Source organism: Rhinolophus hipposideros (assembly GCF_964194185.1).
Source record: "Rhinolophus hipposideros genome assembly, chromosome: 10".
NCBI lineage: Eukaryota > Metazoa > Chordata > Mammalia > Chiroptera > Rhinolophidae > Rhinolophus > Rhinolophus hipposideros.
In genome coordinates, this window is record NC_138056.1 from 26,224,478 (window position 1) to 26,249,189 (window position 24,712).

The 24,712-nt window shown below is 38.1% G+C and overlaps 1 pseudogene across 1 annotated transcript; it reads left to right on the forward strand.

Annotated features, from left to right (window-relative positions):
• Positions 1 to 19,763: 19,763 nt before the first annotated feature.
• LOC308503376 (cilium assembly protein DZIP1-like) lies at positions 19,764 to 22,121 on the forward strand (annotated as a pseudogene). The gene is made up of 2 exons: positions 19,764 to 20,670; positions 20,745 to 22,121. The product of its transcript is annotated as a cilium assembly protein DZIP1-like (transcript).
• Positions 22,122 to 24,712: the final 2,591 nt, after the last annotated feature.

Genomic DNA, 24,712 nt, shown 5'->3' on the forward strand with positions numbered 1-24,712 from the left:
AAGAAGGGGCTAAGGAAGTTTCTGGAGCTTCTTTAGTAAGGGCACTAATCCTATTCAAAAGGGCTCTTCTCTTATGACCTAATAACCTCTTCCTAATGCTATCACATTGGGTGTTAGGATTTCATATGAATTTTGGGGGGAAACAGACATTCAGACCACAGCAAAGGAGGAAAAGAAAGAGGGCAACTTCGTCTCTAAAGGCCCACTTTAATACACCATTCTGGGCTCTGTCAGGGGAAAGCCTGGACTTGGAAGAATTTCAGTTCCAAAATTATGCTTCTGGAGAAAGCAACACAAAAACTGCATTTATACCCTCTCTTGTTATATCCAGTTTATAATTACACATACGAACGTTAATATTGATATCCAGGTATATATTTCTAATATTCCTTTTCTGTTTAATGTGCATTATTCATCTTAATAGTTAAAACTTTCCCTCAATTTTGACAGTTGATGGGTTGCCATTTGGTGGGTGGAATGCATTAACTTTTTTAGTATCTTTCCAAGTTTTGCTTTTAAATTAACCAGGTTTGTTCTAGAAAAAAATCAAATCAGAAATATTTGTTCTATATATCTGCTTGATACCCATTGGACTACTTAATGGATCTCAGTTGCTTATTTTATTATTTGAGTTGAAGGCTCCTATCTGAATACTATCTAGGTGTAGATGTTTTCTGCATTCTTCACCTCTGTTTATTTCTTCCAAAGCTGAATGATTTCAGAGCATATTCTCATTTTGCCAAAAATTTCTATACTTTTATTTTGTTGCTGTATTAAGTAACAAGTATGTTCTATATCTCCAGTAGATACTTCTTACTATTGTTATTAACTTTAGGAATCTCTGTATTCCCTCCTTCAGCCCACATGTAACCAAAGAATGATATAGTTGATAATTGTAAGTACTGAAACAACTGCATCTCCCTTGATTAACCATCTAGTAAATGTTATACATGGAGCTTTAACTTCTGCTCCTAGGTTGTAAAATCTTGTATTTAAAATCTGAGACTTCTGAGACTCAGGTTTCAATGATGTTCTGATGGAAATTTCTTCACGTTACCTAGGAAAGAAATTACTCTAATTGATGGCTTCAGTCCTGATGAAATGGGATCTTGTAACACATGAGTGTGCATGAACATACAAGGGGAAATTACCAGGAAGAGGGATTGTCTGGTTGATTCTGGTGTTCAGCATTCCAAATATTGCTCTTCTTGTCTTAGTCATCTTGGGAAAACCATAACAAAATACCATAGACTATGTAGTTTAACAACTTGTTTTCTCACAGTTCTGGAGGCTAGAAATTCAAGATCTAGGTCTAGATTAAGATCATGACCGTGCTCCATTTCTGCAGAGAACTTTCTTCCTGGCTTATAGATTGCCACCTTCTGGTTGGGTCCTTAACAGATTGGGTAAGACAGAGAGCAAGCTCTCTGTGTTAATCTCATCATGAGCTCCCCCAATCATAACCTCATCTAAACCTAATTACCGCCTGAAGGCCCTATCTCCAAATATTGTCACATTGGGGCTTCTGGCTTCAGCATACAAATTTGGCAGGGGCACAATTATGTCTAGAGCACCTCTCTACAGTTGTGAATGGCTCAAAAACCATCAATAAATATTTACTGAGGGATTAATATGAGGCCAGGACTGTACCGGATTCTGTGAGAGCTGTAAAGAAGGAAGAAGACGTCATTAAAAACCTGATTGAAATTTCAGGAAGTTTAGGCTAATCTCTTAGTCAGAAAACGTAGTTACCGAGACATCATTTTCTATCCAGGATTTTTTAAATGGCAGAATGTTTTGGGGGTTGGTGATTGAGGAGGAAAATTTCAACTGTCAGGTACACAAGAAGACCTGGTCAGAAAATACAAGAGTTCTTCCTTTAAGACACTTCCTTTATGATTGTTTAGAATTATCAGAACATGGATCAGAGTAGTTTAGAAATGTTTATCGATCTTCCTTTTTCTCTGTGCTGTTTAAGGTATTTATGTAGCCATTAAAACCCAAGTTAGAATGCCTGAACTTAAATTCATATGTTCTTGTCCAGTTCATATATGGGACTATTATTTTATCCATAACAATATAAAATTGCTTATGTGAAAAATTAAAGTAACTTAACCAGAAAGGGAAAATATTAGTTATTTTATGTCTATACTGTGGCAGGCATTTTACATACTATACCTGATTTAATCTCGTAACCACTCCTACAAAGTAGATATTTTTATCCTTTTTTTACTTACAAAGACAGTGAGACTCAGGAAGATTAAATAACTTGCTTTAAACTAGTTTTTTCCTTTTCTTTTTTTTTTTTTTTTTTAAGCACTGCCTCTGCTAGTAAGTGGTAGAAATAGAATTTCAGTCAGACCATGTTGACTCTGAAGCCCATAATTTTTTTTATCATATACTTTTTCCGAGAAATAACTACAATCCCTCTTTATCTACAGTTTCACTTTTCATGGTTTCAGTTACCCATGGCAAATTGCAGTCCAAAAATATTAAATGGAATATTCCAGACATAAACAATTCGTAAGTTTTAAATCGTGTGCCGTTCTGATTAGCGTGATGAAATCTCATGCCATCCTGCCTCATTCCACTCTGTTACATTCCACCCATGATGTGGATCATCTCTTTGTCCAGCATATCCATGCACCTACCCTTTAGTTACTTAGTAGCCATTTTGGTTACAGCAGTGGCCTGGGGGAGGGAGGGAGAGAAATCACATTCATATAACATTTATTACAACATATTGTTATAATTGTTTTATTTGATTGTTATTTCTTATTGTGCCTACCTTATAAATTAAACTTTATCATAGGTATGTATGAATAGGAAAAACAGTATGTAGAGGGTTCTGTGGTTTTAGGCATCCACAGGGGGTCATAGGGATGAGCTAAACCATGAATTCCCTACAGAGGAATGAGAATGGTGTTCACCCTAATGTATTGCTTGAAGAATGATCATCTACAAAAAATATAATAGATTTGTATAAAGATAAGAGCTTATGGTAAAATACATTTGGAAAATCCTGGTTTAAACAGTTAAACAGATTTTTGTACCTTGCAGGATTTCCTACATGTTTACATACTGATATGCAGTGTAGATTTCCAAAAGATTAAAATGAGCTGCTGTGTTTTCATAAATTATTTGACCACAAAACCCTATTCTTATTAAATAACTATTAGAGTCTTAATGAACCTAGAATTTTCTGGAGTATAGTTGAAGCACTGGCTTCTGGTAACGAATGACACCTGTTTCATCTAAGTGATCCCCCCCCCCATGGTTACTATGAGAGTGCATTTATCTTGTGAGTTAAAACTTAGAAGCCCAGAATACATATGGGGGTGATTAGTTCTTTCATTTCAATTGGTAAAGCAATTTGGGGGAAATAATAAATAAACCACACAAATATGTGCACAGAATTCCATTTGTCTGTGTAGTTCAGAGCAAGGTGAATTTAAGATTTAATTGCTCTGATGGAGTGTGAGTGTGGGTGGAATGGGGGTGTGGGTGGGTGGTATTCATTTTAGGCCACCATTATGAAAGTAGAACTGACTTGCTTTTACTATCAGCACAATATGTGCCTTTGTAAACAGGACACAATCTGGAACCCGATTCCTGTATTAAACACACTCTTTGCAGTTCATTTTTAGCATTTTGAGCTTAGCTTCCTCATGCTGTTATAGAGCAGGCTTAATTTATGCCTACAGAAGGCAGTTCTCTTGGAGTCTGGGGGTATTATGGGAAAGTAATATATGAACTGGCATTGGTGGGGACAGAGAAAACTGATTGCCACAGATCACTCTCTTGAGCTTCCAACCATCTGGAGGATGCCATATGGAGGAAGGAAGAGTTCAGAGAGGACTAGAGCTTAAATCATCAGAACCCATTTTAGTCTCCATTGGACTAGATTTGGTCATAAAGAGCTGACTATAGTTATCTCCATTCTGACTGCTGGACCTACACAGGACTAGGCAATAATAATTGGTCCTCCATTTACTCGTTGTACATCTATTCTCCACTTATTTAAGTTTTCTAAATCTTAATCATTACTAACATGAAGATCATACTCACTTAGTGGACTTACTGTTATTGTTAATGGAAATAAAAGCTCCTACATTGTTCCTTGTTCAAAACTGATAAATAAGGAATGCTGCAAACCCAGACTTTTGGATGGGTTTGGAGAAGGACTCGGTGAGTGGGACAAGATGATCTAGGTAGAGGAAACGTGGTGCCTGTGCTTTCCTAGACAGTAGGCCCTACGTATCTGTGGGTTCTGCATCTGTGGATTCAACCAATCACGGATCAAAAATATTCCCCCCCCAAAAAAATGTACATTCTTGCTAACGGGTACCATGTAGTTAGGCTTACAATGGTTGCGTCTATACTGAATGTGTACAGACCATTTTTTTTCTTGTCATTTTTCCCTAAACAGTGCACTTGAACAACTATTTACCTAGCATTTACATTGTATTAGGTATTACCAGTAATCTAAAGATGAGTTAAAGTATACGAGAGGATTGCATCGATTATATGCAAATATTATATAACATTTTATATAAGGAACTTGAGCATCTGCAAATTTTTGTATCTACAGGGATCCTGGAACCAATCCCCCTTGGACAATGAGTGATGATTGTGTTTGATACTGTTTTTGTATTGCAGGCTGGTCAGTTTTACATCCTAGACAAGAGAGGACAAATGCATTTTAATTCCAGTGAAACTTATTCAGTTCGCATTCTACTTTTCCTCTCTGTAGCCTTTGATAATGATGAGTACTTCTTGAATTTCTTCCTTTGGCTCCCACAAGACTCTACCATATTTGTTCTGCCTACTGATGTGACTATACCACTTCCTATTGATTTTAGGAAAAAAAGTGTGTTCTGGTTACCCATCACTGCATAATAAATCACCTCTGAACTTCCTGGCTTAGAACAAGAAATATTATTTTATTTCTATCCCTAGAGATTGACTAGCTCAACTTGTCAGTTTTCATTTAGGTTCTCTCATGTAGTGGAAATCAGGAACACAGGGCTGGAATCATCTGAATATTTATTCACTCATGTCTGGCTTCTGAGAAAGGGGAAGGGGGGATGTGAATAGATGGTGGCTGCGGCAGCTAGGGATCCTTGTGCACCTCTGTCTGTCTGTATGTAATCTCTTTTCATATGTATACTTTTTTAGAGTTTCTGGTAACCATGCTTCTTACGTGGTGCTTGGGGGCTTTAAGGACATATTTCTGAGAAAGAGAGCAACAATTTTTTATTACCTAGCTTCACAGGTCATGCATTATTAGTTTTGAAACATTTTATTCATCAAGATAGTCATGGGGGCCTGCTCAGATTCAAGGGGAGGAGAAATAAACTCCACTCTCAATGAAGGTGAGACAGGATTCTGAAAGAGCATGTGGAACCAGATATTCTTGTGTTTACATTGGGAAAATAAAACTTACCATGATACTCTGGTCCCAATAATATATGACCTTTCTACGTGCAACATAGACTCACTCTGTCCCGAAGACCACTTTCCCCCAAAGTTTTATTCCATTATGGCATTAGGCTCATGCTCAAGGGCCAGGATCTCGCATATGAATCAGGTCTAGGTATGGATGAATCTCCTAGGTGTGGTTCCTTGTGTATAGCTTCTTGACTATCTTTCCTCTTGATCTAAGACCTGTAAACTAAAATGACAAGCTATCTCCCCCTCACCTAACATACAATAATGGGACGGACCCAGAATAACCATAATAGACACTCCCATTCAGAAAGGGGGAAGTAGGCAGCTCAGCAGTCTTTGGTCCATAGCAATTCTGAGTAAAATAGCTGAGCATGTATTGCCAATTTCTTGATTAAGGCTTGGTCGTACTGTCTGGGAATGATTTTATGCAGTTCTTGGCTTTACTTTTTCCATAAAATGTAGTCTATGTTTGCTATAGTTCTTTCAGTCTATTTTCTACTGGTAGAAGCTCAAGAGTCTAAGGGCCTCTTTCATTTGGTACTGTTTTGTTCTTTTCAGTCCAAGCTGATACAATTCCTTTAAAAAACATTTTTTTTAAATGCATCAACCTCTAATTCATTAACTTAGGCAACAGTCATACCCAGCAATCTTTTCAAGGCAATCCCTGTACCACCTTGCACTTTCTTTGAGGCTGTTGTGGGACAAGGCACTCAGATTCTAAGAAGCCCTATTGTGTAATAGACTCTGTGAGACATGACTTAATATTCTTAGAAGGTCTTTTGTGTGTTGGAGGTGCCACCATCAGTTTTTCTTAACATAGGTTTTTGCAGTCATACTCCTGGCTTTATCTGTAGGCCATGTTCCCGATTGTAGGGTAGACTCTTTCAATATCCTGGAGACATTTCTAATTTTAGCATTGTTTTTCCTCCCAAGAGGTTTGGAAGGAAAATGTTTTATTTACTCAGCAAGCCCTGGCTGCTTTATATTTAACAACTCTTTCTTTGGAAGAGGAGGTTATTCTCTCCTCTTACACTTTACTATAGGTAACAAGATGGCAGGCAATGAATTCAATGCTCTGTCTGGAAATCTCCTTACCTAGTTCATTACATACACTTTTCTTATTGTCCACATTACAGCAGGCAGTGGCGTGGCTGAACTTTCTCACACTGCCTTCAGGCGACCCAGGCTTTCTGTGTGGCAGCTCATGGAGTCAAAAACATATGTCTCAAGATACAGGGCCAGCCTTTTGATGACCTTTCTTGGAAGTCATACATCCTCATGCATTTTGTTTGTTTAGGTGATCACAAAGTCCCACTCAGGTTAAAGAGGAAGGGAAATAGACTCCACTTCTCGATGGGGAAAGTGGAATGCATCTAGAAAAGCATGTAGGAATAAAAATAGCTTGTGGCCATTGATGCAAAGCATAATCTAACACATCCAGAATACAGGTGTTCCCAAAGGTTCTGTTCTTTTCCCACTCCCCTTTTTCTTCAATAATTGTGCCTTGGTGATTTTATCTACACTCATGGCTTCAAGTAACATACTATATAATGACTCCCCAAATCAGCTTCAGCACCCTCGTCATCACTATTATCAAACAGCTAACACATTTTGAATACATATAGTGATCTAGGAACTGTGCTAATGGTTTTACACAAACTACCTTATATAGCCCTTGCCACAACCCTGTGCCCTGTTTTTGTTTTACAGAGGAGGTTTAGTAGGTTAAGTAACTTAACTGCAGCCACACAGCTATTATATGGTGCTGATTTTTGATCTCAGACCTTTTATCTCCAAAAACCTACCCTTAATTGCTAGATGAGGTTGTCCACTAGGTTTATATCTCTGGTTCTGACTTCTTTTCCAAGGGTGTCCAACAGCTTACTGGTAATACTGCCTTTTTGAAACTTCTCCCTGGACATGATTGTCTGGGAAGGAGGAGGGCCTAGCTGGTGTGTGTCTTGTGGGCTGAGACTGGACAAAGGGACACCCGTCGTCTTGAGCTGTGGACTTCAAAGACAAGGCAGTGTAAAAATCTGATCGTTGAGCAGAGGAGACTATATTTTGTAAATCAGAGGTAGGTTTCAATGTCTTATAAGAGAAAGAGGTTCTGGGACAGGTTATTGGGAATGAGAGTCAAGTGTTTGTCTAGGAAACTGTTGAGCAGGCAAGTGAAAGAGAATCTCTGCAAAATATTGCTTGTTTGTAATAAGTAGCCAAAGCAGCTCAATTTCAATGTATAGGCATGGAATAGATGCCATTGTATTTCTCATCAGCCCATTAGTATCTCAAATGCATTATCTTCTCCATACAGGGATTCCAAAAATGGTACCATTAAATGGATAAGTGGCTTAAAAGCAATTTATGTAAAAAGAAAAAAAAAGTAGCCATTTTAGTTGACTAATACTTCAATGTGAATATACAGTGTCCCGTAATTATTTCTCTTTTTCCCACGGAGATGAAATTAGGGTGCCTTATATGAGTCTGCAGTGAGGGAAATGAGCATTTCATACTGTTCTGAATATGTACAACCACTACCAGAGTATGTATTGTGTGTTGATTAGGGCGCTCTCTTCAAGGCTTTTCAATCTGACATATTGCTTTTCAATATGGCTTTTCAATAGCTTGGTGGATGAAGCTACTCAAATCTGGGCCAAGTAACTACATATAAGGAAAATGAAACAATTTATCCAGTAGAAGCCAGGATATATGTATTAGCTTTTCATTGCTGCTGTAATTAATCACTACAAACTTAGTGGTTTAAAACAATGTAAATATATTATCTTGAGTTCTGTAGGTCAAAAGTCCAACACAAATCTCACCAGGCTAAAATCAAGTTGTCAATAGGGCTGCATTTTTTCCTAGATAATCTAGGGGATAATCTATTCTATTGTATTTTCCTACTTCTAGAGGATGCCCACATTCCTTGGCTCTTGGCTGTCCTCCTCCCCACATCTTCAAAGCAAGCCAAGGAGGATTATATTATTCTTATGTAACATCTTTCCCAAAGGTAATTGCTCTGCCATCATCTAACAGTAAGGATTTATGTGATTAAGTTGGGCCAGCTCAGATAATCCAAGATAACTCCCTATATTTAAAGTCAATTAATTAGCAGTCTTAATCTCATCTGCAATCTTAATTGTCTTTTGTTATAAAACCTAATATATTTACAGTTTCCAGGGATTAGGTCATAAAGATATTTGGAGAACCATTATTTTGCCCAGCAGTTTGTAATCTAAATAGGCACAAATATATAATTTTATATATTTCATAACTACAATGATATATATAACTAAATAAAATTATATATATATATATATATATATATATATATATATATATATATATATATATATAATTACACACACACACACACACACACACACATAATACAAAAGGGTGGTATGGTCTTTACACATTTGAATGGCTGTCCATATCTGCGTGTCCTCAATGGGCAAACATAAGACCAATGATTAGGAGCACCAGGGAGAAATGATTATATACTTAAGTTTTTTGATTTCCTGCAATATGTCAGATACTCTCATTAGACTTTTGTTAATCTTATAGGAAGGTACAATTCGATTTATAGATGGGAAAATGGAGAATTAGAGAGTTGAATGAACTTGCTTTTAGGAAGTGGTGGAATTGGGATGTAATATAGGGACGACTGGTTCCCACCTTTGACAGCAGCCAATTTATTTTCAGGTACCTACCTGTTAAATGTTGACATAACATAAGGATGGTAAGACAAAAAAGCATAAATTAGGAAGTTCTTGTTATTGGAGGTGGTTCATTCAGAGATAAGATGCTGTTGTTGAAGGGACTTAAGCTCTGGATGGGGTGGGAGATGAGGTCGAGTTGAGTAAGTCAACTCTTTAGCCTCGTATGAAATTCTGTTAGTTTTTGCTGGGATTTTGTAATAGTTTCTCAAGCAGTTTCCATCCCTCTAGAAGCATCCAACTCCAGTTCCTATAAGAGACCTCCCTCCAATCATGGTACAAAATGACTTAAATTTAAATCTCAGCTTCTCTATTACTAACCCTGAGGCCATTGGGATATGTATGATGCACCCTCTCCTAGCTTTGGAATTCTTATCTATGAAAGAGGGATAACAATAATAATACAACCTTTTAAGAGTGAAATGAAGATTAAACAAATTAATTCAAATAAAATCCTTAACACACAGTACCTGGCATACAGTAAACGCTCAGTAGACTTTGTCAATTTTTGTTGTTGTTGCGTTGTTATTTTACACATAATATGCATCTCTAAAGCGCATCTCCAACAATGTGATTTTCCTACACATTAACCTTTGTGCCCCCCTGCTTATGGGATAAAATAAGAAGCCTTGGCTTGACTTGCAGGATCCTCTAGATGTGTCTCCAGTGAGCAAAATCTCTCCTTTGCTTTCAGACCAATACAGTCCAGACATACTCATCTCCCTTTTAGCCGAACATGGACATGTCACTAATTTTCCTGTGTAGTGTCCTTGTGTCACCATTTACTTATTCTAGCATGTACTGATTCAGATCCCCTAAGTCCAAACCATTCTTTAAGAACAAGCACAAAGACAGCCTTCTCCATGACTTTTCTCTGATTCCTAACAAGTGAATTCTTCCTCCTGTTATAGTTGTTAATATATACATATATAAAGTGAGATTTTACATATGCATATAGTACAGTAGGTATTGTTTGCCTTATATTCCCCCTTATACATAATTTAGAACACACTCATATCATATTGTTTTATCTTTCAGATGCTTTGCATGTACTTTTTAAAAAAGTATATACCAAAAATGTTTGAATAAATGAGTGAATGAAAGGAATGAAAAACTCACCTTTTAATTTAATTCTCAGTTGCAGCATTTGTATATGACTTCCTGCACTGAAATCAATAATAATCATGAATTTTTGCACTTGTTTTGATTCTTCCTTTCAGGCAAAAATCCAATATGTAAGTTCAACAACCCAAAGGATATTAAGTTTCTCATATGTGTTCAATTGTATTTTACAGCCTCTGTTTTGACAATTAGTTGGCCTGATATTTTCCGAACTTTGGAAATTGGTTTTACAAACACAGTGTTTTGAAATACTCACATGTAATGAAAAATGCAATAGTAAGTAGTGTGGTGTGGTGGGCTCCAGACCCAGAACGATTGGCCATGAGTACTGGTTCTGCCACTAACTTCCTGTGGACTTTGGGCAAGACTCTTTCCCTCTCTAACCCTCATTTTCCCATCTGTAAAACAATAATGATGATGATAATAATTATAAAATAATAATGATAGCAACAACAATAATGAGTCTGATATAGTTATGAAGAGTTAATGGAAAAAATGATGGTGGCAAAAATGTTAGCCTTGGGAATTTTTAATCACCCCATACTCACTCTCTTCCCATCTCTAAAATCATTACAAATAGGTTGTGCAGGCTAAGTAAAATTAGTTATCAGTTTGTTATTCAGTTTCCAAGAACTCTAGCTTCACAAGTTATACTCCAAGTTGATTGCCAATCACTATTCCCCCATGTAGAAATGCTTGAGCCATCATGAGAGAGATTCTATATACAATATGGTTGAGACGTCTGGTGCGTAATGAGTGTTCAGTGACTGGTCAGTGCTTTCCTTTCCCTGGTAGAGAACCAAGCTGTGCACTGAGCATCATAGAACATTAGTAGAAGGGCAGAAAATGCAACGATGCCTCGGGGATCTTAGATATTGCTCAGTGATGCAGAGCGTTTTACTTGTTGCTCTCTGGCAACTGTTGGTATCTGAGAAAATGTCTCTCCGCTGAGACTCCTGCCAGTACTTCAACCTGAACAATTCTGCTTTTGCCTGTTTTACAAATTAGGGTTCTATTTCAGATTTTCTTTGAGGGAACAATGGTTCTCCTCTGTAAAAAAATGGAAAAAAAAATCACCACTAATCCTCATTCCCCCTTTTAAAGATGAAGTAACTGAGACTCGGAATATGGACCTCCTCAAAGGCATAACAAGAGACCAAGAGAGCACCATCATTCGAGGTCGCAGATGACATCTGTAGAGGGCTCTGTTGGTGCCAGATCATATCCTCCTGACCTCCCCAAATCAGGGCTCCAAGAAAAAACTTCCAATTACCAGTTTTGGCATCTCTTCACCTGAGGAGTCTCAACTAGGAATGCTGCTCGGCCACAATGCAATGAAGATTGGAAAGGCTAAAGAATTAACAACCCTAAAGCCTCAACCAATGAATGACAGAAGTTGGTGTATCAATAACCCAACTCCCTTGCCCCTTACATGAGATAATGCTGAGGTGTGTGTTCCATTCCGTTTTTCTAGGATTTGCCCTCTGAGATTAAGCTCTGGTTACCATTTACTTGATAATATACCCCTTATTTAATATACCACTCCTTTTCTTATAGAATATAGTCCTTTCTGCAGTTTCCTTGAGATCATAGCACTAACAAACTACTTTCATTGGAATCCTTGTCTCAGGACCTGTGTCTGGGGAAACCCGAATTAAGACATCTTCTACATCACCAAAGAGTGTTGGGACTTGAATTACCCTTTGATAGGTGAGTAGATTGGACAGAGGCAAAGTGTGAGTCAAGGACTGGGTAAACTGTGGGAAATGAACAGCTCTCTATTTCTTCTGGAACATGGAGAATGGTGCCACCTGAGCATAAGGTCCTTCCATCCTGTGCAATCCACTTTGCTAGCCTCCTAGTTTATGTTTTCATTGTACTTTATGTCCACTTAAGCATTACAGCTCTACATTGGTAGTCTAATTGTGTTCTGTCTTCCCTGGTTTATCATGGCACCCTCTGTCAGTGGCCTCATTCATGCAGCATGTTGCACCGTGCTTGGCACAGGGAGTTTACTTTGTTCATGGATCAAAGTGAATCACTTGCTTGTGTATTGGTGAAATGGGTCAGAAGCTCATGTAACTGGAGAAGCAAGTGGAAAATAAGGTACCTACATAGGATCAGGGAGAAGAGTCTAGCTGTGAAGTTGTAAGAACTCACAGACCATAAAAGGTTTTTAAGTACAAGAGCAACATTATGAAAGTGCTATTTAAGGAAGAAACTGCTTTGAGGCTACACTTAAAATAGATCAGATCAAGGGAGCTTCAAGTCAAGAAGGCTGACAAGAGACCTTTGCTGTAATCCAGGTGTGAGGGGATGGCTTAGGGGGAAGGGAAGATTCTGTGTCCAGAAAAATGTACAGAAAGAGAGAGATGAGAAGAGAAACATTTTGCACCAAATTTTAACAGGAATTGCTAAATGTACTTGACTCGAAAGTTTGGAGCCAGTGGACAGATACGATATTATTATTGACAAAGGCAGGGGTATTGAAAGCTGGAACAGTGATTAGAGGGTGTAATAGGCTCGGTTTAGTTACTTTAAATTTCTGATGATAGCAAACTCTTCAAGTAGTAACACGTTATTAAAATTCAGAAGAAGCCCGGATGCCTTGACTGCCAAGAGCCTTACAAATTACTGCTTTAGAAACATGTAGGTATATCAGCTAATTTTTCATGCAGAAAATAAATAAAAACGGCTCTATTAAAATATTTATCACTTTTCTTTTTATAGTATTCAATAAAAATTCAATGATACTATCAGTTCAACCAAAGGTTAAGCTTTCACATAAAATACTGAATTTTAAAATACATGAGAAGTGCTTAAACATCATTGTCAACATTCTCAATTTTTACATGTCATATGAAGTAACATAACATCATTGTAAGGCCTAGACTGAAGAGTCACACGTGTTTTATGCTTTCATTTAACTTTATTGTATATGCGATCTGACAATTAAGTTCCTGAACTTGTTGCAACAATGTTGCTTACCTTTTTTTGTTTATATCAGAGGGATTATTTTTTATGAATTTGTACCAACTGGACAAACAGCTGTGAAAACTGGACCAACAGGAAGTGCTGAAAGGCTGTGTGAAAAAGTTAGAGGACCTGAAATTTTCACCAACAATTCATGGCTCTTGCATCACGACAATGCATCAGCTAACACGAAATTGCCTGTGAGGGAGTTTTTAGGCAGTAAACAAGTAACTGTATTGGAACACCTTCCATACTCAATGATCTACCCGCAATGACTTCTTTACTCGAAGATAAAGGAAATATTGAAAGGAAGACATTTTGTTGACATTCAGGACATTAAGGTAATATGATGACAGCTCTGATGGCCATTCCAGAAAAAGAGTTCCAAAACTGCTTTGAAGGGTGGACTAGGCACTGGCATCATTGCATAGCTTCCCAAGGGGAATATTTTGAAGGTGACCATAGTCATATTCAGCAAAGAGGTGTGCAGCACTTTTTCTAGGATGAATTCTCAAACTTGATTAAGTAGCCCCTGTGTACATTGTACTTTGGGAGAAATATAGAATGTGTAAGAAAACATTTTTGCTCTCAACAAATTTAGGATCTGAAGCAGTTTTCTTGAGACAAAGTCAAAATGGCCACATTAAAACGTCAGGTATACATTAACAAAATTGATGGGCTTACAATGTCTTGTGGGGTTGAGGGTTAATAAAGAGAGTCATTTGTGCTAATGAGGGTCATCCAGAAAGTCCCTGCTGAAGAGATGGCATTCGAGCTGGTCCTGCTATGGGATGACTAAACTATTCAGTAGGCAGGAGAGTATGTAGCAGGTGGTGGGTTAGTTGTGTTGTCTTAATGAGGTACGAAGTTTCAAGGTGTCCTTGGGCCAAGTGGGGACATATGGGTGTGGAGCTGTCAAGGCACTTGTGAACATCAGAGCTCGAAGGCATTGCAATGACTCAGACTTGAGAGCTTTACAGCCTCCCGTTGTGTTTCAGAGGAATGCCTGAGTCATCCAGGGAACAGTTGGCCATGTTGTTACCAGTACACTTCAAAGGAATTACAGAATATTCATACCCGCTGGCAAAACACGAGATTAGATGTGGGGGTTCAGGATTTACTCCTGTAGAAAGGAGTGTACCTGAACTCTGCTTTCTTCTTAAGCCTCCCTCACAAGGCAGGTAGAAAACGTGAGAGATGAGAACAGATATGAGAATATTAACAGATTATCAGTGTTTCCATTTCTACAATGTCCTGAGCCCTGTTCAACACATGAAAGCATGCAGAGACATAACTTCAGTGGAGTAAGTCTTCACGGCCACCTTGCTGTTCATTCTCCTGTTTGCAGGTATGGGGCAAAGGTTTAGGAAGCTGAAGTAACTCCCATTGCCGTATTACCCAGTAATCAGTTGATATTTGATTCCATCTGATTCTAACTTGAACTCCTGTTCTTTTCAAACATTACTGTCTCTCATGAGTAGCCAATAGTCGTAAGTATCCTTGCTGATGGACCATGGAAATCACTCCTATTGGCACAGCTCTTTAGTGTTTTTAATGTGCCAAATATTGTTATAATTAAAAGTAAGTTAAAAGTGCTTCTCTAAATGTCACATTTGTTCCATAAGGCTGGTTTGAAGTTAATGTTCAGAGAAAATGCTGGGCAAGACCAAGGTCACAAGGGCATCTCAGGATGTCACTGGTAACTTAGCCCCTAAACAAATACTCATTCTACAAATAGTTTTCAAATTTTTCAAAACAGGAAAAAAAACACTTATTCAAATAAAATATTATGGAGAATATTTTGGGACAAAAGCAAAGGGAATGAGGCTGCTGAGACTGAATTCAGATTTTAGACCCTTGGAGACCCTGCCTGTTCAGGTCCTTCCTCCTCTACTTATTGGCCAAATGCAAGGAACCTCAGTAGAAACCTGAAGGGCCGAAGGGCTCAAGACCTACTCTTGCTACCTCTGATGGAAAAGATATGGCCACCTTAGTCTAAGTCTTTTTCTCCCCTTCCCCTGCTTATGCCTGGCTGTAGTCATTAGGGAACATGTTTCCTATTCTTTGATTCTGTTATGTCAACCTTGGGGGTTCTGTTTCATGATGTGTGGGTTTATGCATTGACCTCTACAGATAACATTTCAGGAGTAAAAACTTCTTCCTCTTTCTTAAGGGGATACAAGGCATCTTTATGTGACATTTTAATCACCTTATTATCACTGAGAAAGCACAGAGATTCTGGTGTCAGATTGCACAGGCTCCAATTCTAGCTCATAATAAGTTGAAAACTAACTCTTAATAAGTTGAAACCTCTCTGTGTGCTAGTCTTCTCATCCCTGAAATGGGGATAATGATGGTAACTGCCATTCTGGACTGCTTTGACAATTAAATTAGTACTTCATGTAGAAGACAAAGAAAAGTGATGCATAAAGAGTGCTTGATAAATATAAGCTATTATCATGCATTAAAAATTCTTAGTGGGTTATGTCTCAATGAGTGTGACTCAGTGGACACACACACACGGTCCTATTGATCTGAGGCTGCACTGATCAAAAACATTGTATGAAAAATAAATCTTAATCTTTCCTTTTCAGGAGCAACAGTATTTGAGTATTTAGAATAGTGTTTTCTGCCACACTTGAGGATGGGCATTGAAAAATTATAGTGTATCTACAGGGTAGATGGTAGAGTGTACAATGAGATGGTGAACATCCTGCACAGAGTGAAAAATGTTTGAAATAGAGTGACTGAACTGGGGAAGAGGATAGATAGTTCCTATGGGGCATAATGGGGCTCAGATGGAACCCGAACCAATTGGAGTAGACTAGAAGGAAGGAACAAAATATTTACTTAGTTCCAATGATGTGTTAGACATATGCAGTCACATATTTAATTTTTATAATTATCTCATAAAATAAGATTTATTGTCCTCATTTTTATACATAAGGGAGGCTGGAGTTCCGGAATGCCACCTGCTCAAGGATTTCAACGTGGGTCCACCAGACTGCAAATTCTAAGTTCTATCTGCTGCGTCCCTTTACATAAGAGAGTGCCTAGAAGACTTAAAGTATACACAAAACTCTGGGGGTGGATTTCTTCTCTTGGTTCCAGTCCTTAGTATATATCACAAAAAGACATTTCAATCTCCATGTTCTTTTAAGTTGCATTTCATCTTCCATATTGATTTTCTTTTTCAAATTTGAGGTTTTCAGTTTCAAGAAATCTGTCAAATCACTGTTGAGTTTCGCGCAGATGTGTGTATTAACTTCACCAGAGGGCAAATTTTAAGATGGAGCAGTTCACTAAGGGCCTTACCTTTTCAGTTAGACAATACTTTTCACAGATGAAATTAGGACAACGACATCATACCATCAGAAATCTTCTAGGCTTTCTACCAGTGAATGTAAAGACTGCAAAATAAACCCAGAGTTAAACAAGCTTTTCTAAGTGGCCGCTTCTGTATTTGCTTCCTTGTTACCTGAAGCCATACCTTGCCTGAACACTAAAGGCTTTTTGTCTTGTGTCATCTGTGTGATGAAGTTGAGCTACATAGATAACCTTGGAATTTCATCCCCATACTGACATTTTGTGATCTGAGAATTAAACTAAAATGAGTTTCCTATACTTTTCCTTCTTTCCCTCCTTCCCTTTTTTCTTTCTTTCTCTTTTATTTATTTATTTGATAACTTGCTTGATAAATGAGACTTTAGTTTAAATTCAAAGCCTTGAGGTTTTAAAAAAGATAACCTTGAAGTGTGTAGTTCCTAAAACAAGCTGGCACTCTACGAAGAAAAGACAATTCTCACTTAAACAAAACAACAAAGTTACAGATTGCAGCTATCATCACTAATTAGCTATTCCAGATGGAGGGCTGCCCCACCCCAAAGCAAGAGCTGGATGACTTTCTACAGAAAACTGGGACATAAATAATTTGCTCTATTCTCTCTCTACAATAATCATATCTTATTGCCTCTCTTGTGAGAAATACGCAATTGGTCCATTTTAGAATTGGAGCAAAAGAGACTTGTTTTATAATTAGTTTTAATAGCATTATCTAGGTATAAAAATAATAAATGCTGCTGCAGAATGTTTAGGTAATGTAAAAGACACAAATAAGAAAATAAATTATCCACAGTTCTATTCTCCAGCTGTAACTACAGTTAACATACTGGTATACATCCTTCCACTCCTACTTTGATACCTGTATATGAAATTACAGGTATCACATTTATACTGTACATCACATTTTGTAAGGCTTTTTACTCAGCACTTATCATAAACATTTTTATGTCAATATTCTGCTACCATATCATTTTATCAGTGGTGGATAGTATTCTGTTGTTTGGATGTTTATTTTAACCACCTCTAATTTTTGATACTCAAGCTGTTTTTCATTTTTCACTATTATAAACACTGCTGTAGATAAATATCAGTACATATCCACAATTATTTCCTTGGGATAAAAACCTTAGTTGCAAAGTTGCCAGTACAAAAGATAGGTAATTTCTAAAGACAAATATTTTCAAAAAATAAGGAACACTTCATGTTCTCATAGTTTATGAATGTGAAAGTTTTCCTTACACCCTGGCTAACACTATATATTACTATTTTTTAAAAGTTTGCCAATATGCTTGGTAAAACTTTATATATAAATATATATTAATGTCTCTTTATTCATTTAGGTAGAAATTTTTATATGCTTATAACTTTTTATAATTCTGTCATAAATTGCCCCTTCCCATCCTTGCTATCTCTTTATATACTAAGGCTGATAATTCCATGTTATACCTATTAAAAACATTGTCTCCCAATTTGTTATTTTCCTTTAATTTCATCTAGTATATATTTAGAATAATAAAGAGCACAGATTCTATATTCAGACTGCTTGGGTGCAAAGGGCATCCAGCCCTTTGGCTAGATGGCCCTCAGTGAGTTCCTAAATAACTCTATGCCTCAGTTCATTCACCTATAAAATGGAAGTAATAATAGTATATACCTCATATGGTTGTGAGAATTACGTGGGATGACCCTTCAAAAATGCTTAGCATAATCCCTGGAAAATTATGAGTACTCAACAATTAGGGGAAAAATATTGTCATTATCTATATTTATGTTACTAGTTAGGTGCCGAATGGAACAGAAACTTCACCTTCTGACCTCGTGGGCTTACACTGAGGTTGGAAATCACGGGTGGGTGTTCCCACACAGCTCTCAAAGATGTGCTTCTTAGCCTTAAGGCACTGTCAAGTATTATATAAACTAAGGTAGTGTTACTACCACAGGGCCTGGATGGAGAAGATTTCAGAGGGCTGTGAGGCAAGGTCCTGGGCAAACAAGTAAATCTACAAGTCCTTTGGCTTCTCTGTTGCCAACTGTTGAAGCTTAATTGGGTTGTATGTGTTAAGATGAAACATGTTGGCCCTGAGTGGTGAGTCAGTTGGCCAAGGTTTGGAAATTATTGTGACAGTTAAAAGAGGAAAGTGTATTAGCAATAACACAATAAGTGGTTTAAACTCTAGGCCTGGCCAATCAGAGTCATTGATACAGAGATATCAGGTCAAAGGCAGGCCGATTCTGTAAATGAGGATATTGGCACAACTCAGCCTTTGTTGCATAGAGTGACATTTGTGTTTCAGAAGCATTTTAAAGTTCCCAAAGATGATAATGATACATCAGGAGAGATGCTTCTAAAAAGCCATGAAGTCTGAATTGCGTTCATTAGGGTTAGGAATAAGGTCACAACAACGGTCAGAAGGGCTGAATTGAGAGAACAAAATTTATTCCTAGGAATGTCTGTTGGTATTTGAAACTTGATGTAATAATGTGATCCCTTAATTTTGGATAGCAAATGTGTCTCATAAACTCAGGGTCATAGTAATGCTGGTTTATACTCCCATTCTATGCAAAAAGACAGATCAAGTTTTGCTCCTTAGATAAATACAGAGATTATGTAATCCAGAGTTAGATAATAAATGCATCTGTGGTGTCCTAGCAAAAGAACCCACTGTCTTGTTTCAAACCGAGAATTCAGTATTTAGCAGGTATGTTGGCTAGCACTGTAACAATAGAACCAAACTCTTGTAGCAGTTTTCTTTTGTTCCCAAGAAATCTATTTATTAATAAAGATTTGCCAATAAAAGCTGCCACACAGGTTTGTAAGGGCTCTGGGATCATGCTGACCATGCGGGGAAGGGTGGGGGACAGTGCACCCTTTGCTCCTGCTCTGGCCCTTCCCCCTCAACCCGGACACTGCCACAGCAATGGCGAGGAGGCCCAGACCTTAGGCAGAGGGTGCTGCTGTTTCCAGGAACGCAGCCTGAGGGATGGGGCGGTGGCACCCCGGTAGACAGTAGACAAGACCGTCCCCTCCAATACTGATACCGGAAGAAGTGAAGATTTGCTTGTAAGTGTGCCCTTCCAGAAGCACTTCTACTACCAGTTGGCCAGTGGCCTCCACGGTCCTGATGCCCCGCAGCCTCCGGGCTGGGTGGGGCTGCCATGGCCTCTGTTCCTGCCAGCACAGCATTAGGCCCCCTGCCCTTCTTCCAGTTCCAGCCTCGGCTGGAGAGCATGGACTGGCTGTGGTTGAGCACCAGACGTGGACAAGGTGGTGGGGGCCTTGGACGTGCTCACGCTGCAGGAGAACATCATGAACGTCACCTGCAAGCTGCAGGACGTGAAGTGCCTGTGCTGCCTGTCAGAGGTGCACCCAGGGCTGCTCAAGTTCATCTGCTCGGCGCAGCCGCGCATGTAGGAGTTCCTCACCTGGCAGCTGCACAACCTGGAGGAGAGGCTGCACTTGAGCCAGGTGGTCTGCGAGCAGAGCAAGAAGCTCCTCACCAAGCAGGCTGAGATCAAGTTACTGAAGGGAGAGTGTAAACACAGGGAAAAGATGACCTCCACTGATTGTGATCGGGGCCAAAGCCAGCTATCACCAGTGCCATTTTTATGAGAAGGCCTTTATGACCGAGCTTTTATACAGCCATATTCAGCACTGCCACCCTGAAGATTCTCACCTGAGTAAAGAAGACACACACTGATCAGCTCCAGAATGAGATGACATGTTGAAGGAGCCGCTGCAGCTTACCAAGTCTGTTAGAGTCTGCCCCTCACTCCCATGTAGTCAGATTTTCTAAGGAATATGAAATGCAGAAAACAAGAGGAAGAATTTCTGAAGTTAATTGATAGACGGAACAAAGAAGAAAAGGAGAAACTAGTTGATGAAATGGAAAAAGTCAAGGCAATGTTTATGAAGGAGTTTCAAGAATTGACTTCTGAGAATTCAGCATTAGACTATCAATCGTCAGAAATCCAGAAATTCAACATGCAGATGAAGTCCAACACAGGCCCATTAAAAGATGCACATGAATTTAAAGAAGAAGGTCCTCAATGTCCAATTTCCAAAGTGTGATGTAACTTCTTGACAGTCAGGAAAGCAAGTGCACAGCTTGAGTTCAAGTTCTTCATCAAGAACACAAGAAAGAGAAGAGTGGGCTCCTGTCACATACAGAGAAACTTCTACCCTCAATGATAGACGATCTAAATGCAAGTCATGTTTTCTATAAGAAAAGGATAGAAGAGCTAGGACACAGACTCCAGGATCAGAATGAACTGATTATCACTCAGAGACAAGAGATTTAAAAGTTTACCAGTAAACCGTTAAACAGTGTCATTGAACCCTAAGGGAATCCTTTAACCTGGCCAAGTTTTGAATCAAAGCCACCTGCCCCAGCTGTACCTATGAATGCCCCAGCCCAACAGACTTTGGATGCTAAGTCAAGTCTAGCAATGGCACATGGAAAGGAAAATGAACAGAAATTAAATGACAAGATCCATTTAAGAAAAGCTTTGCAGAATAACCCCTCTCTCACTAAAGAATAAGAACAGCCCTGGGGTAGAGTTTGGTGGAGAAATTGGAGACCTTGGGGATTAATGCAGATAGACACAGTATTCCAAGTATTCCAAGTGAAGAGAGTGTGGAGAACCGTGGAATCAGCAAGCCAGGAATCAAGAAAGACAAGTACCTAACATTCAGTAAATTTGAGAATTCCTTGAACATCAGGTCAGCTTAAAGTTGAGGAGAGAACATTACTATTAGGTACAGTGCTTCTCAAGTGGATACCTACCCTTTCAACTGGAGAAATACCCAAGGCAATCCAACTTCCTCCCGAAAGCAGACAATTGATTAGACAAAGGCGTGTTTTTACTGACAGGACATCTGTTCCAAAAATTAAGGAGCATATCATAGAAGATCATTTTCCCGGAAAGTCTTCAGCTGTTATGACCTCTCCCTTTAGTTCAGAGGAAGAGTCTGATAATGAGGACCTCATCCAGGCATGTACATCCCCAAACTTATTTCCTGTGGAGTCATTTAAAGGCAAGAGTAACTTTGGGAGGAAGAGCGTCAAAAGTGACACTGAACTGGACTGAGGGAAGTAAAATTGAGGACTCTGATATTTCTCCCAACCCCACGGGAACCTCCATTAAAACATTAACTGAAAACGTTGAAAAGATAGTTTCCAATCACAGAAATGTGAATAAGCCAGCTGGTGGGATTACTGTTGGTGAGGCATTCCTCAAAGGAGAATTAAAAGAAGAATTAAAGTATGCAGATGGAGGTGATGATGACTGGGACATATCATTATTAGAGGAAATGAAATCTTTAGGGAAAAAAAAGCTGGGGAAGAACAAAAAGAATCTCCAACTGTGAAAAATGATCCAATTCTACTCAAGTGCCAAGTGCCTGTGGTGCATCAAATCTTCAAGGGCCAAAAAGAGAAGGACTTCAAGATGAATCAAGCACACTGAAAAGCAGCTTAGGAACTGATTGACTGGAGTGACTCTTCAGATGTGTAGCTGTAGTCCCACATGTCAGAACGTCCACATGCCAACAGTATTTCAGTATCACAGTATTTCAGTCAGCTGCCAGCACATTTCTAATGCTCCTGCTTTACAGTGTTTCCCTCAATAACAAAGAAGCTGATTCAAAGATCAAGGGTCTCTTTAATGACACCTCATACAGTATTGAAAAACAACATTGTCAATAGTATTTTGAAACATAGAAAGGCGTTTAAGACTTCTGCTGCTTAAATACACTGTGTCATTGAAGTGATAAGTTTTTCTTCAGAATGGTACTCTAATGTTTAAGTGCATTTTTTCAACTAATTTTAAAGTGATTAAAAAAATTATAGCAGGTTTCAGTTTAAATTAAAACTTGTAAAATATTTTCCCTGTGTATGTTATCACATTGGAAGTGTTTTACTGTAAAATTCTGTTAGTATCCTTAAAATTGAATTAGTAGAATTAGTGAAATCATAAGAGTAGATTGCTTATTTTTCATACAGAAGTTTAGAATTATAATGACGTTCCGTGTTTCCCCTAAAATAAGACCTAGCCAGACAATCATCTCTTTTTTTTGCGTCTTTTGGAGCAAAAATTAATATAAGACCTGGTATTATATTATATTACATTACATTACACTACACTACACTACACTACACTACACTACACTACACTACATTACATTACATTACATTACATTACATTATATTATATTATATTATATAAGACCCGGTCTTATATTATAGTAAAATAAGATCAGGTCTTATGTTAATTTTTGCTCCAAAAGACGCATTGTCTTTTAGAGCTGATTGTCCGGCTAGGTCTTATTTTTGTGGAAACATGGTAGCTAGGCCCATGTTACATCCATTTTCCAGAAGTACTTTTGCCATATGCAGCTTTGAACCATCGTAAGCATTTTGTTAGTAAACAATTATTTTAGAACTTTAAATATCATTTCTGCAGCATAATCTTTACCTGGGATATTTTATGAATAAAATGTAGCTATTTTAAATGTCAATTAATTTATCAGAATATGAAGGGAAAAGATTGAGTCATGATTGAATTCATATGTTTATGTTGGTTTTCTTTTTCACTTTTTAAAAATTCCCAACCTGCATTATAAAATACCTCAAAACTAATTTAGTTCTGTTCTTAAAAATGACATCATCAATGGTCAGAAAGTTCATATAAACGTTTTGCAGTTTGTAAACTTTGTGCTATTATCTGTACTGTTTCCCAAAAAAGTAACATTTAAAACAAATTAGTTTCAGGTGTACAAAACCAAAAAAAAAGTGACATTTTAACTAAATGGCTTGTTGGGTTTTGGATCCCTTTTCATTTTGTCAACCTTTCAAATAAAGTCCTCCATTACATTAAAAAAAAAAAGTTGCCAATAAAGACATGCATATTTCCTATAATGTGCAAGACACAGTCCACATGAAGAATGAGTTTTTTAGCTGGTGTTGCAGCGTGGATATTATGTGATTGCAAAAATATCAAACTACGTAATTTTAAAATGTGAGTAAAAGTGTTAATATTTTTAACAATCAAAGAGCTCTTATAAGGTACTTAAAACCATGTTTTCTAGTTAAAATAGAGTCTGAGAATATGCACAGGCAAGTCATTAATGAAGCAGTCTAAATGAACGTAGTCATACGAAAAGACAGTCTCAGAATTAATCAAATAAATTTCAAATAAATTCCTTTCTTTACCTATCAAATTGACATTTAAAAAATGATACATCTACTTTTTATCAGGATTGTGATGAAAATAATGTAAATGGTGGAACTATAAAGCATTCAAAGAGGGCATTTCCTTTTTAATCAGTTTCATTTTCTTAGAATCTATTCTAGTCTTTTAGGTACACAGAGAAGCAATCTCAGAGATAAAAAATCAAATGCAAGTCATTTAGAGACAGCCAGTAAAGATACATTAGCCACAGCGGGCTGCTGGAGCTTAATCCATGGGGAAACTCTTGGCAAGGGTATAAATATATAGTTCAGAATGATCTCACCCAAGGGGAGAGGAAGTTGGGGTATGTGGGGGAAGAATAAACTTTCTTCTGCCCTCAAGGTTCTTCTGGCTGGTCTAATAATCAAATCAGCATGAGACAGATTAGCAAGAGAAAATAACCAAATTTAATACATACATATGTATGGGAACCCCACATACATGAGGGATTCAGATACAAGAAAGGTATAGAGACAGAAAGGAGGATTGAGGTATAGATGACATCCTGATCCAGGGAGGCAGTAATGTACTTTGGGGGTTTCAAAGGGTCATTGCAGGAGGATAAGAGCAGTACTTAGTAAATAGAATTATCTCAGATAATCTCTTATGGGCAAGGCCCCTAATTCAAGTTCTTCTAGGTACTTAAGGGTGTGGCCCTTTAGCCACAGGGGGAGCCTGTGGCTAAAGATGCCTTTAGGGCAAAACAACCTGCGTACCACAGAGGCACATCTTGGGGTGACTGGTTCTGGACCTTCACAGGTACTTCTGCACCAACTCTGGACAGTCATTAGTTGAGAGCTGCTTCTGGGAAAGTTAATTCCCTGGATTTCCAGTCTGCTGTGGACTTGGGCTGAATGACTTCCACAGTAATGCAA